Consider the following 13,703-nt stretch of genomic DNA (forward strand, 5'->3'; position numbering starts at 1 on the left):
TGAGAAAAAAGTATTTAAAACATTTGCTTTTCCCACATCGCTTTCTATGATTTTACCCTCATTATTCTTTAAAGGGCCAACACCATCAATTTTAATCTTTTTTCTGTTTATATAATTAAAGAATAGTTTGGGATTTGCTTTGCTTTCCTTAGCAATGAGTCTCTCAGTTTCTACTTTTGCTAAATATATTTGTTTTTTACACATTTTATTTTTTTCTCTATATATTTTTAATGCTTCCTCGCTGCCTTCTTGTTTTAGCTTTTTAAATGCCTTTTTCTTATTATTCATTGCCCCTTTTACATCCTTATTTAGCCACATTGGTTTTCTCCTGTTCCTAGCCCTTTTATTTCTGTATGGTATGGCTAGCCCGCAGTGGGTGTTTAATACCAATTTAAAAATGTCCCACTTATTTTCTGTGCTCCCATTTTTGAGGACATTGTCCCAATCAATTTGGCGAAGGTCTTCTCTAAGCTGATCAAACTTTGCTTTGCTGAAATTCAGCGTTTTTGTAACCCCCCTCCAAGGCACCTTACTAAAGGACAAGTGGAATTGTATTATATTGTGGTCACTATTCCCTAGGTGCCCATCCACTCGTACGTCTGTTAAGTGAATGGGGCGAGAGAAAAATCGCACTGCACTCGCGGTACACCGGTGTACCACTAGTGCAGTGCGAGAATGGAAAAAGCCGGCTACGCAGGAGAGAGGGAGAGAAATCCCTCCCTCCCCTCCTGAGTGCCAGCCCGCCCCCCGCAGCTGAGGTCTGCTCCCACGAACGGACCTCAGTTGCAAGGACACACGCATGACACTCGGCTCTGCTGTACTGCCAGCACGAGCAGAGTGTCATGCAAGGGGATCGCAGTAGTCCCCGTGTGGCCCCAGCCTAAGTAGGTGTCACTTTGTTCATGTGTCTGCGTTAATGAAAAGTTGCAGTTCAGAGTACGAAATTGAGGGAGGGAATCTGGTAGCTGTATAAGGAGGGTGGTGGGTGTTATGAATTTTGGGTTGTCTTTATTAGTGGAGCCTTGTCCATGTGGTATATTCTCATGTGGTATTTGAGAACCTGATTACTTGGTGGGTTACGTTGCTGAAGTTGGTTTCTTAGGCTAGGTTCACACTCCCGTTGTTTTGCATCAGTCACAATCCGTCGCCTTGAGGAATTACGGTATCCTTCAAAATATTTTGCAGGAATCCAGTTTTTCCCCATAGACTTCTATTAGTGACGGATTGCGACTGATGATGCTGCGTTGCATCCGCTGCGTCGCGGTCAGTCGTTTTTTAACTGACCGCCGGGCGGGAGCAACGCAGCCTGTAACGTTTTTTGAGCAGCGCAATCCGTAGGATTTTGCTGCACATGCTCTCTCTGGCTCCCTGCACCCGTAACCAGGATACACATCGGGTAACCAAGCAATGCGCTTTGGTTAGTTACCCGATATTTACACTGGTTACGGGTGCAGGGAGCTGCTAAGCGGTGTATGCTGGTAACCAAGATAAATATCGGGTAACCAAGCAAAAAGTGCTTTGCTTATACCCGATATTTACCCTGGCTGTGCAGGGAGCCTGACACTTCCCCGCTCGGCTCCGCCCCCTCCCGTACTCAGCATGTACTCACATACTCACACACTCACCTGTCCCCAGCCCTGCAGTCCCCGCGACACTGACGTCCTCAGTGCGACGGCCCCGCTCGGCTCCACCGACCCCGAACTCCACCCCCTCGCGCTCCGCCCCCCGCACACAACGGAGTCCGACAAAGAATTCTGTTCTTTGTAATCCGTTGTACAGCGCATCAGTCACATGCGTCAAGCAACGCATGTGACTGATGCAAAACAACGGAACTGTGAACTTAGCCTTATTCGTCCAGTTTCTTATTCGGAGCTGAAGTTGGTTTCTTATTCAGCAATTTAGTATTTTCAGTTTTTTACAGGTTTCTCAACAAAAATAACACATCTATATATATATATAATTGCCTTATTCTGTCTGTCTTGCTCCAAAATTACGTCATTACAGTGACAACCGTTGCATTGGCCGCTTGGCTCGGCCTGGCCCTGCCTCCCGCACGGATTGGCCGCTCGGCCCGGCCCCCTGCATGCATTGGCCGCTCGGCCCGGCCCCGCCCCCCTCACGCATTAGACGCTCTGCCTGGCCCCGCCCCCCGCACGCATTCCCCGAACCCACACGGAGCCCTGACTCCCAGGTGACTGCTGCACCCCCGGGAGCCCACACCGGCAACCCAGCCGAGACATACCCTTGTGTTGTGGGATCGTGCCGGAGCCAGCATACGCTGGTAACCATGGTACACATCGGGTAACCATGGAAACCACTTTGCTTAATTACCTGATTGTGTATCATGGTTACCAGCGTATTCCGGCTCCCTGCCCATTCAGATCGTTGGTCTCCTGCTGTCAAACACACTGATGCATGCTGCACAGCAGGACACCAACAAAAAAAAAAATGAACCAGCACTGTTGCTTTGAATAGTTACCTGATGTGTACCATGCTTACTAGCTTACCCCGGCTCCCGGCACACGTGTCCCGGAGCCGGCGTACGCTGGTAACCATGGTACACATCGGGTAACTATGGAAACCGCTTTGCATAGTTACCCGGGCCCCGCCCCCGGAACACTGTGCCCGCTCGGCCACGCCCCCCGCACACTATGCCCGCTCGGCCACGCCCCCCGCACACTATGCCCGCTCGGCCACGCCCCCCGCACACTATGCCCGCTTGGCCACGCCCCCCGCACACATTGGGCACCTATACACCTCCCCCCAGGACTACTCCACCTATTAGACACCTCCCCCCAAGGACGACTCCACCTATTAGACACCTCCCCCCAGGACTACTCCTCCTATTAGACTCCTCCTCCCCCCAGGACTACTCCTACTATTAGACTCCTCCCCCCAGGACTACTCCTATTAGACTCCTCTTCCCCCAGGACTACTCCTCCTATTAGACGAAAAACTGAGCTGTAACAGATGTTCAGTAAACATGCAACATTACAAGCATGTGAATGGCAGCCTCTAGACAAGAAACACGCCAAAGAGAAAAATTGTATGAAAAATACCCTGACTATAAATAAATAAATTGCAAGTGCTTAATAACAGGGTACTTAGTATATACTGTGAGGTAGCACGGTCGGCTGCGCAGCAGAAGACACGGGATCCAGGCATTAAGGTTCACAGCACACGGTTTTAATGTCCAAACAAAAGTCCACAACAATATACATGTGCCTCTCCAGCAGAGAGCTCAGGGAGTTCTGTTCACTCCCCCACACCCGGCACACCTGCCCTTGCTCCTGATTCTATTTAACCCTTCCTTCAGTCTGTAGGGAAACAGCATTAACCCTAGAGTGGATTTACTTTCTATCATGGAGTGAGCACAACCGGGGCGAGACATACCGGCCGTCATAGATAACCCCGGTCACAGTCTCACATACCCCCCCCCTCAGTTCAAGCGTGCGGGGTTGAACTCCCGCCATCAAACACGGGCCGCGGGACAAGGCATCGGCGTTGCCCTGCAACCTACCGGCCCGATGTTCAACCGTAAACCGGAAGTTCTGCAGAGAAAGGAACCACCGGGTAACCCGGGCATTCCGTTCCTTGGCGGACCTCATCCAGACCAGTGGAGAGTGATCCGTCACCAAGCGAAACTGCCGTCCCAGCAGGTAATAGCGTAGGGACTCCAAGGCCCACTTGATCGCCAGGCACTCCTTCTCCACTATGCTATAATTCCGCTCAGGAGGGGTGAGCTTCCTACTTAAGAAGGTGACGGGGTGTTCCTCCCCCTGAACCACCTGAGACAGCACTGCCCCCAGGCCGACCTCTGAGGCATCAGTCTGTACTATGAACTCCTTCCGGAAATCAGGGTGTACAAGAACGGGCTGTCCGCACAGGACCCCCTTCAGGGCCCGGAAGGAGTCCTCGGCCTGCGGAGTCCAGCGCACCATGACGGACTTCTTGCCTTTGAGAAGGTCCGTCAAGGGGGCTGATAGTCCCGCAAAATCTTTTACAAACCTCCTGTAGTATCCCACGATACCCAGGAAGGCCCTAACCTGCTTCGTGGTCAGGGGTCTAGGCCACTTCTGGATCGCCTCAACCTTGTTAATTTGGGGCTTAATCACTCCTTGGCCTATCACGTAGCCCAAGTAGCGGGCTTCCGTGAGTCCCAATGCACATTTCTTGGGATTGGCTGTCAATCCGGCTGTTCGAAGCGCGTCCACCACCGCTTGTACCTGTTCCAAGTGGGTCTGCCAATCGGAGCTGTAAATAATGATGTCATCCAGGTACGCTGATGCATACGCCTGGTGGGGTTCCAGCACTAAGTCCATCAACCTCTGGAACGTGGCCGGAGCGCCATGTAACCCAAAAGGCAAGACAACATAGTGGAAGAGACCCTCCGGCGTAACAAAAGCGGTTTTCTCCTTGGCGGACTCCGTTAGTGGCACCTGCCAGTACCCCTTGGTCAGGTCGAGCGTGGTAAAATATCGCGCCTGTCCCAGCCTATCAATCAGCTCATCCACCCGGGGCATGGGGTAGAGATCGAACTTGGATATTTCGTTCAATCTCCTAAAGTCATTGCAGAACCTTAAGGAGCCATCGGGTTTTGGTATTAGGACAATCGGACTAGCCCATTCACTCCGGGATTTTTCGATGACCCCCAGGCGTAACATTGTCTTTACTTCCTCCGATATGGCTTGTCGTCGAGCCTCCGGTACCCGGTATGACTTCAGGCGTACCTTCAGATGGGGCTCGGTGACAATATCATGTCGTATCAGACTGGTCCTACCGGGCAGCTCGGAGAAGAAATCGGGGTTCTGCTGAACCAACCGTCTGGCCTCTCGCCTCTGTTGCTTGGTGAGGGCTTCTCCAATCCTTACTTCCGGTTCGTCCTCTCCGGAGGTCGCTGGAGCCGGATGTGAACGACCCGAAGAGGAGGGAGGTGGGGAAAAAACAGCCATCAGGCTTTCCCGTTCCTGCCAAGGTTTTAATAGGTTGACATGGTATATTTGTTCAGGTTTCCGCCTACCGGGCTGCAATACTTTATAGTTAACCACCCCTACTCTTTCCTTTAGCTTGTAGGGGCCTTGCCACTGAGCCATGAATTTACTCTCCGCCGTGGGGATTAATACCAACACCCGATCCCCGGGTTTAAAGGTCCGCACGGTGGCTTGTCTATGGTAGCGGCCGCTTTGCTCGGCCTGAGCCTCCTGTAAATGCTCCTTCACAATTGGCATGACCGCGCTTATGCGGTTCTGCATACCCAAAATGTGTTCAATCACACTTTTATGGGGGGTGGGCTCTTGCTCCCATGTTTCCTTTGCCAGGTCCAACAATCCCCGGGGATGTCGCCCGTATAACAATTCAAAAGGCGAAAACCCCGTGGATGCCTGTGGCACCTCTCGTATGGCAAACATCAAATAGGGAAGCATCATATCCCAGTCTTTCCCGTCTTTTGAAATCACCCTTTTTAGGATGGTTTTCAGGGTTTTATTGAAACGCTCGACTAAACCGTCCGTTTGAGGATGATACACAGACGTACGCAACTGCTTGATCTGGAGTAGCCGGCATAGCTCTTTGGTCACTTTAGACATGAATGGGGTCCCCTGATCCGTAAGGATCTCCTTGGGCAATCCCACCCGGCAGAACACAGCAAACAACTCCCGAGCTATAAGCTTTGCTGCAGTATGTCTGAGAGGTATCGCCTCGGGATACCGGGTGGCATAGTCAACGATCACTAGGATGTGTTGGTGCCCTCGAGCAGACTTTACGAGGGGCCCCACCAGATCCATCCCTATCCGTTCAAAAGGGACTTCTATAATGGGTAACGGTACCAACGGACTGCGAAAATGGGTCAGGGGTGCGGTAAGCTGACACTCCGGGCAGGTTTCGCAGAACCGTTTTACCTCCCCAAAGACCCCGGGCCAATAGAACCTTTGCAATATTCGCTCCTGCGTTTTCTTGACCCCTAGGTGGCCACTCATCAGGTGTTTATGAGCCAAGTCGAGGACCCGCCGGCGATGCGGCTGGGGCACCACCAACTGTTCTACCCCCACGCCCCGTATTTCATCTACCCGGTAGAGTAAATCCTGCTTAAGAGCGAAATGGGGGTACCTTACCTGGGCACCGGGCAGCTGTGCCACCCCGTCAACTACTGTCACCCGACTCCGGGCATGTATTAACGTAGGGTCCTGGAGTTGGGCTGTCCCAAACGTATCCGGGGACGCCTCCAACTCCGGGATGGGCTCGACCGTCTCAGCCTCTCCTGCCAATACCTCTAGGGGTGACCTCTCGGGTTCACACTCTGTCCCTATCATGGTGACCCCTACGGCAGGTGTCCCGGATTCAGGATTGTAGGGCTCAGGTCCCGGACTGACCAATATCTGAGGGGACTTAGGGGGTCCCCTCCATAAAGTCCAAAAATAGGGCAGATCCCTTCCTAGGATCACGTCATAAGGAAGAGTGTTAGGCCTAAGCCACACGGCGAGAAAAACAGTGCGAGTGGAGTGCGATAAAACATCGCATTCCACTCGGACCAATTCTAGCCTGTGTGTCAGCACACATGAGCGATTATTTTCTCAGCCCTAATCGGACTGAGAAAACAATCGCAGCATGCTGCGATTGTAATGCGAGACTCTGTCTCTCGCACCCATTCAATAGCCGGCTACGCAGGAGACAGGGAGAGAAATCCCTCCCACCCCTCCTGAGTGCCGGCCCACCCCCCGCAGCTGAGGTCTGCTCCCACGAACGGACCTCAGTTGCAAGGACACACGCATGACACTCGGCTCTGCTGTACTGCCAGCACGAGCCGAGTGTCATGCAAGGGGATCGCAGTAGTCCCCGTGTGGCCCCAGCCTTAAGAAGTCCCACCTCATGTTGCACCTGACTGCAAGGTCCTGTGATGGTGACAATCCCCGTGGGATAGTCGCGGCGGTCCCCATGTATGCAAACCACCCCCACGGTACGTCCTGTGGCCTTTACTTTAGCCCTCAAGGTGGATCGCACAAGGGTCACTAAGCTTCCGGAATCCAACAGTCCTGTAACCGGACATCCATTCACCTGTATTTGGCACAAGTGGGGCTCCGTCTCTGGGGAGACCAGGTCAGCGGTACACACCACCTGAGCATACATTGAACCCCGCCGGGTAACCCCACAATCCATGGGCTCCGTGGTGAGTGGACACTGGGCTTCCATATGTCCCACCCGCTGGCACCGCCAACATCTAATGGGGACGGAAACCCCCTTGACGGGTTTTCGTTTAGGGTACAGAACCTTCCGGACCTCAGGAATGGCGGCCGCGGCCTCAGACGGGACGGTAGGGGACTCCTGCACCGTTGTCAGCGGTGGGTCCTTGGCCCTAGGCTTGGAGGGGCCGGACCGACGGGCGGTACGCAAAGTCTCAGTGTCCCGTATCAAGTCCTGCGTAGCCACATGCCACTCTACCAGGGACACTAATTGGTCCAGGGTACTCGGGTTACCCTGTCCTACCCACCGTTGAACGGTGACAGGTAAAGTGCGCACAAAACGATCCACTACTACCCTTTCCACCATTTGCGCCGGGCTCAGAGTGTCAGGCTGCAACCACTTTTTTACAAGATGCAACAAGTCATAGGCCTGGGAGCGTACGGGTTTGGCTTCCTCATAGAACCACTGATTTACCCGCTGAGCCCGTACATAGGTATTCACCCCCAACCGAGCCAGTATTTCGGCTTTCAGGGTCACATAGTCAATGGCGTCCTCGGTACAGAGGTCCAGGTAAGCTTTTTGGGGTTCCCCCGTCAGATAGGGCGACAATACCTCAGCCCACTGGGGGGTCGGCAGCTTTTCCCGCTCGGCCACCCGCTCAAACACCGCCAGGAACGCTTCCACATCATCCCCGGGGTCATCTTTTGCAACGCTTGTCTCACCGCTTTCCGGACGCTGCCGTCGTCACCCGGTCCCAGGGTTGTTACTGCCGGTCCGGCACGGATCGACTTGGCCAGGAGAACCATCTGTTCTTGGTGCCTTTTTTCCTACGCTTGCAAGGATTGCTGCTGACGTTCCAACGCCCGGAGCAGGTGTGCATTGGTCTGTTGCTGCTGTGCATTAGCCTCTTGTAGCTGTGCATTAGTCTGTTGCTGCTGCCTTAGTATGTCCTCCATGGCGTCGCCGGGTTTGGGCTGTAGTATAGCCGCTCGAATCCAGGACATGTGCTGCTGGGTCACCAGGGATGGATGCTACACCTCACCGGCTGTCATGCCCGCATTCTCCACCATATGTGAGGTAGCACGGTCGGCTGCGCAGCAGAAGACACGGGATCCAGGCATTAAGGTTCACAGCACACGGTTTTAATGTCCAAACAAAAGTCCACAACAATATACATGTGCCTCTCCAGCAGAGAGCTCAGGGAGTTCTGTTCACTCCCCCATACCCGGCACACCTGCCCTTGTTCCTGATTCTATTTAACCCTTCCTTCAGTCTGTAGGGAAACAGCATTAACCCTAGAGTGGATTTACTTTCTATCATGGAGTGAGCACAACCGGGGCGAGACATACCGGCCGTCATAGATAACCCCGGTCACAGTCTCACAATACATTTTTGCAAAAAGGTAAGAAGCTGTCCCACCTCGTCACGGTGTACCCTCTGGGACAATCCCTAACTAACTAAAGTTAAAAACATTGTCTATACCTGACTTGAGTCTATCAAAACTCCAATGTGAATGGTAACAAGTGGTCAGCTGGGTCCCAGATTAAATACACAGCAAAGTGGGAAGCAAATTGATTGCCCAGTCTCAGTATAAGGAGGGCTGCGCCCCCAACTTGCACTAAAGCAAGAAAACAGACGAAAAACACGAAACGAAACTGAGCTGTAACAGATGTTCAGTAAACATGCAACATTACAAGCATGTGAAGAAACTGAGCTGTAACAGATGTTCAGTAAACATGCAACATTACAAGCATGTAAATGGAAGCCTCAAGACTAGAAAAAAAACAGAGAAAAATTGTATGAAAAATACCCTGACTATAAATAAATAAATTGCAAGTGCTTAATAACAAGGTACTAGGTAGACTTCCCCAGGACTACTCCTTCTATTAGACTCCTCCCCCAGGACTACTCCTCCTATTAGACTCCTCCCCTAGGACTACTCCTATTAGACTCTTCTCCCCAAGACTACTCCTCCTATTAGACTACCCCCCCAGGACTACTCCTCCTATTAGACTCCTCCCTCCAGGACTACTCCTACCATTAGACTCCTCCCCCCAGGACTACGCCTACTATTAGACTCCTCTCCCGCCAGGACTACTCCTCCTATGAGGCTCCTCCCCCAGAACTACTCCTCCTATTATCCTCCTCTCTCCCCAGGACTACTCCTCCTATTATCCTCCTCTCTCCCCAGGACTACTCCTCCTATTATACTCCTCTCCCTCCAGGACTACTCCTCCTATTTTCCTCCTCTCCCCCAGGACTACTCCTCCTATTATACTCCTCTCCCCCCAGGACTACTCCTCCTATTATACTCCTCTCTCCCCAGGACTACTCCTCCAACACACACACACTGCACAAAACATACCTCCCCCAAAACACACACCCACACAAACCGCACAACACACACACAGCACCACACACACAACGCTGCAGACACACAGCGCTCCACAAACAATGTAACACACACAACGCAACACACAAACAACACCGCTCTCATACACGCCCACACCCAGACAACACCCAGAACATTTACAGCGCCCTACACAAACACTTGGCAACTACACACAACATCTATATATATATACAAATCATACATTAACTACACAATAAATTCTAGAATACCCGATGCTTTAGAATCGGGCCACCTTCTAGTCACAATAATAAAATACAATGCACTGATGTGTCCTAAATTAAATGCACTTAAAATCAGCTGCAAAAATTATAAAACTGGCAAAAAAATGGGCATCAAAGTGGGCACTGAAGTATGTTAGTGAAAGAGTTCAATGGCCTTGGGCCACTGATCTAACACCATAATTGCATATCTAGTGACGTCCCTAATCAAACTCAAGAGACTCGGGCCTGGCCCAAAGGGGTTCTGGGCATCAAAACTGGCATCAAAGTGGGCACACAGCCAATTTTCACAGATTTGAATAAGTAACTGGTGTTTTTGAGGGGTTAAATGGCTTTGGGCCACTGATGTCACACCATATTTACATACCTAGTGATGCCCCACATCAAATTCAGATCACTCCAGCCTGGCCCAAACAGGTTCTGGGCATCAGAACTGGCATCAAAGTGTGCAAATGGCCAGTTTTCACAGATTTGAATAAGTAACTGGTGTTTTTGAGGAGTTAAATCACTTTGGGTTACTGATCTCACACCACATTTACATACCTAGTGATGCCATACATCAAATTCAGATCACTCCAGCCTGTCCGAAATGGGTTCTGGGCATCAGAAAGTGGGCAAAACCACAGTTTTCACTGATTTGAATAAGTAACTAGTGATTTTGAGGGGCTAAAGAAGTTGTCCAGTTACCAAAACTGATTTTTTCTTTTTTTCTCATAAATCTTGCTAATATGTGCCTCTCCACACATCTATTATGTTTTTTTCAGCAATATTACCTTTTATTGTGCTCCAGCAGCACATCCCCATTTCTGGTTCCAGCTCTGATGGGGTTAATCTCTCTTCTGACTTCCTGGGTTCAGTTACTACAACTCCCATAATTCTTTGTGGCTCTAGGGCTGTATCTAACGTATCTAACACACCCACTCAGCTCTCCTCTCCACCCAAAGACCAAAGACTCCTCCCTGCCTCTTCCCTGTGGATGCACTGAGAGCAATCACAGCAGAGACAGCCGAAGCTCCCAGCTCTGCACAACCAGGGGAAGAAAGCGTCTATGTGTGTGTGTGTGTGTGTGTGTGTACAGAAATTATGATTATTAGCCGGCGCAACATGTGAAAAAATAATTGGGGGAAAAATAAAACAAAGGGATCATGAGATTGCTTTTGTTCCCTCTTGCCTAGTCTCTGTGTGTCGTCCGTATCATTCGTGTGGCATGCATTTTGCAGGCTACTTTCACATAAGCATTTTTTTGCTTGTACGCAAAAAAACGAAAACCGCATATGACCGGATCCTGTGGATTAAATGTGCAACGCATGCAACCGTTATTTTACCGGATCCTTCTGCAGCGGGACACAGAATTTATCGGCCGGCACTGGAGTCAGCTGACTCCTGATCTCACAGCCCGCACACGCTACAATGAATGCAGGTTAATAGCAGTCACTGCCTGCTGCCGATCACATGTGACCGTGTGCGAGCTGTGTGTACAGGAGTTCAGCTGAGTTCAGATCAGCTGACTCCAGTGTCGGCCGATTAGGCTGGGGCCACACGGGGATTACTGCGATCCCCTCACATGACACTGCTCACGCTGGCAGTACAACAGAGCCGAGTGTCATGCGTGTGTCCCTGCGACTGAGGTCCGACTGTGCGAGCGGACCTTAGCTGTGGAGGGCGGTCCGGCACTCAGGAAGGGCCGGGCCAGCGCTGCGGAGGGGCGGGCGGGCCGTCACTGAGGAGGGGTGGGAGGGATTTATCTCTCTCTCTCCTCCATAGTCTGCTATTGCGATTCTCGCTCTGTACTCGCGGTACACCGATGTACCGCAAGTGCAGTGTGATTTTTCTCTCACCCCATACACTTGAATGGGTAAAAGAGAAAGAGCCTTGCATTACAATTGCAGCATGCTGCGATTGTTTTCTCGGTCCTATTAGGGCTGAGAAAATAATTGCTCATGTGCGCTGACACACAGGCTAATATTGGTCCGAATAGAATGCGATGTTTTATCGCACTCAACTCGCACCGATTTTCTCGCAGTGTGGCTTAGGCCTTACTTGTTCTCTGTCCCCCTGCATCCATCGCAGCGTGTGCGGGCTGGAGTTCAGCTGAGTTCAGATCAGCTGACTCCAGTGCTGGACTGAACTCAGGTGACCTCACAGCCCGCACACGCTGCGATGGATGCAGGGGGACACTGAACAAGTAATCGGCCGATATTGGAGTCATCTGATTACTTGTTCTGCTGGCGCTGTCGTCAGGAGTAGGCATGAGTGAGCAGTAAAATGCTCCGGTGCTCGATGGGCGAAGCCTATGTCGATTTTTTTTTTTTAATTCATTAAAATAAAAAAAAACAAACACATAACCCTAACCCTAGAGTTATGGGTAAAAAAAAACAGTGTGGGCTCCCGCTGCATTTTCTATTGCTAAGGGTAACCCAGTCAGCTACTGGCTGCTAACCCCTGCTGCTTGGTGTTACCTTCACTGGCAATGAAAAATCCAGGGAAGCCTTTTTTTTTTTTTTTTTACATTTTTGCCTAAAAACTTTAAAAAACATGACGTGGGCTTTGCCATATTTTTTCTACCCTAGTCAAGTACAGCAGGCAGGTACGGGCTGCCCCCAACCCCCAGGTGCCTATTTGTACCCGGCTGGGAACCAAAAATATAGGGAAGCCCTTTTTTTTTTTTTTAAATTATTTAATGAATTTCATGATATAATTAAAAAAAAAAATGACGTGAGCTTCGCTCATTTTTTTTGTGTCCAGTCAGGTACAACTAGGCAGCTGGGGATTGGAATCCGCAGCGCAGGGTGGCCCAAGCTTTCTGCTCCCCCCTCCGCTGCGAATTGCAGTCCACAGCCGCCCCAGAAAATGGCGCTTTCATAGAAGCGAAATCTTCTGGCACTGTATCCAACTCTTCCAGTGACCTTGGTGCCAGGTGGCACACTGGGTAATATGGGGTTAATACCAGCTATGTTTTATCAGCTGGTATAAAGCCCGAGATTCTTAATGTCAGGACAAGTTTGACCCGGCCATTAAGGGGTACTTTGCACACTACGACATCGCAGCTGCGATGTCGGTGGGGTCAAATCGAAAGTGACACACATCCGGCGTCGCAGTAGATATCGTAGTGTGTAAATCGTTTAAGATACGATTAACGAGCGCAAAAGCGTCGTAATCGTATGATCAGTGTCCGACATTTTCATAATTGCGCTGCAGTGACGGTACGATGTTGTTCCTCGTTCCCCTGCGGCAGCACACAACGCTGTGTGAGAAGCCGCAGGAGCGAGGAACATCAGCTTACCTGCGTCACCGCGGCTCACGCCGGCTATGCGTAAGGACGTAGATGAGCGGGATGTTTACGTCCCGCTCATCTCCGCCCCTCCGCTTCTATTGGCCGCCTGCCGTGTGAGGTCGCTGTGACGCCGCATGACCCGCCCCCTTAGAAAGGAGGCGTGTCGCCGGCCAGAGCGACGTCGCAGGGCATGTAAGTGCATGTGAAGCTGCCGTAGCGATAATGTTCGCTACGGCAGCGATCACAAGATCACATGTGCGACGGGGGCGGGGACTATCGTGCTCGGCATCGCAAGCATCTGCTAGCGATGTCGCAGTGTGCAAAGTACCCCTAAGAATCTCCAATAAAGGGTTAAAAAAAAAGACATCACACAGAGAAAAATACGAAATAAATACACAGACACATTAGGGACTCCATGTTTATTACGCCCTTGCATCCCTCCACGAGCAAGAGATTTCTGTACTGACCATGCCAGGAGAGAGAGAGAGAGAGGGAAAAGAGAGAGAGGGAAAAGAGAGGGAAAAGAAAGAGAGGGAAAAGAGAGAGAGAGACAGAGAGGGAAAAGAGAGAGAGAGAGACAGAGAGGGAAAAGAGAGAGAGAGAGACAGAGAGGGAAAAGAGA

Source organism: Anomaloglossus baeobatrachus, chromosome 2, assembly GCF_048569485.1.
Source record: "Anomaloglossus baeobatrachus isolate aAnoBae1 chromosome 2, aAnoBae1.hap1, whole genome shotgun sequence".
Classification (NCBI taxonomy): Eukaryota; Metazoa; Chordata; class Amphibia; order Anura; family Aromobatidae; genus Anomaloglossus; species Anomaloglossus baeobatrachus.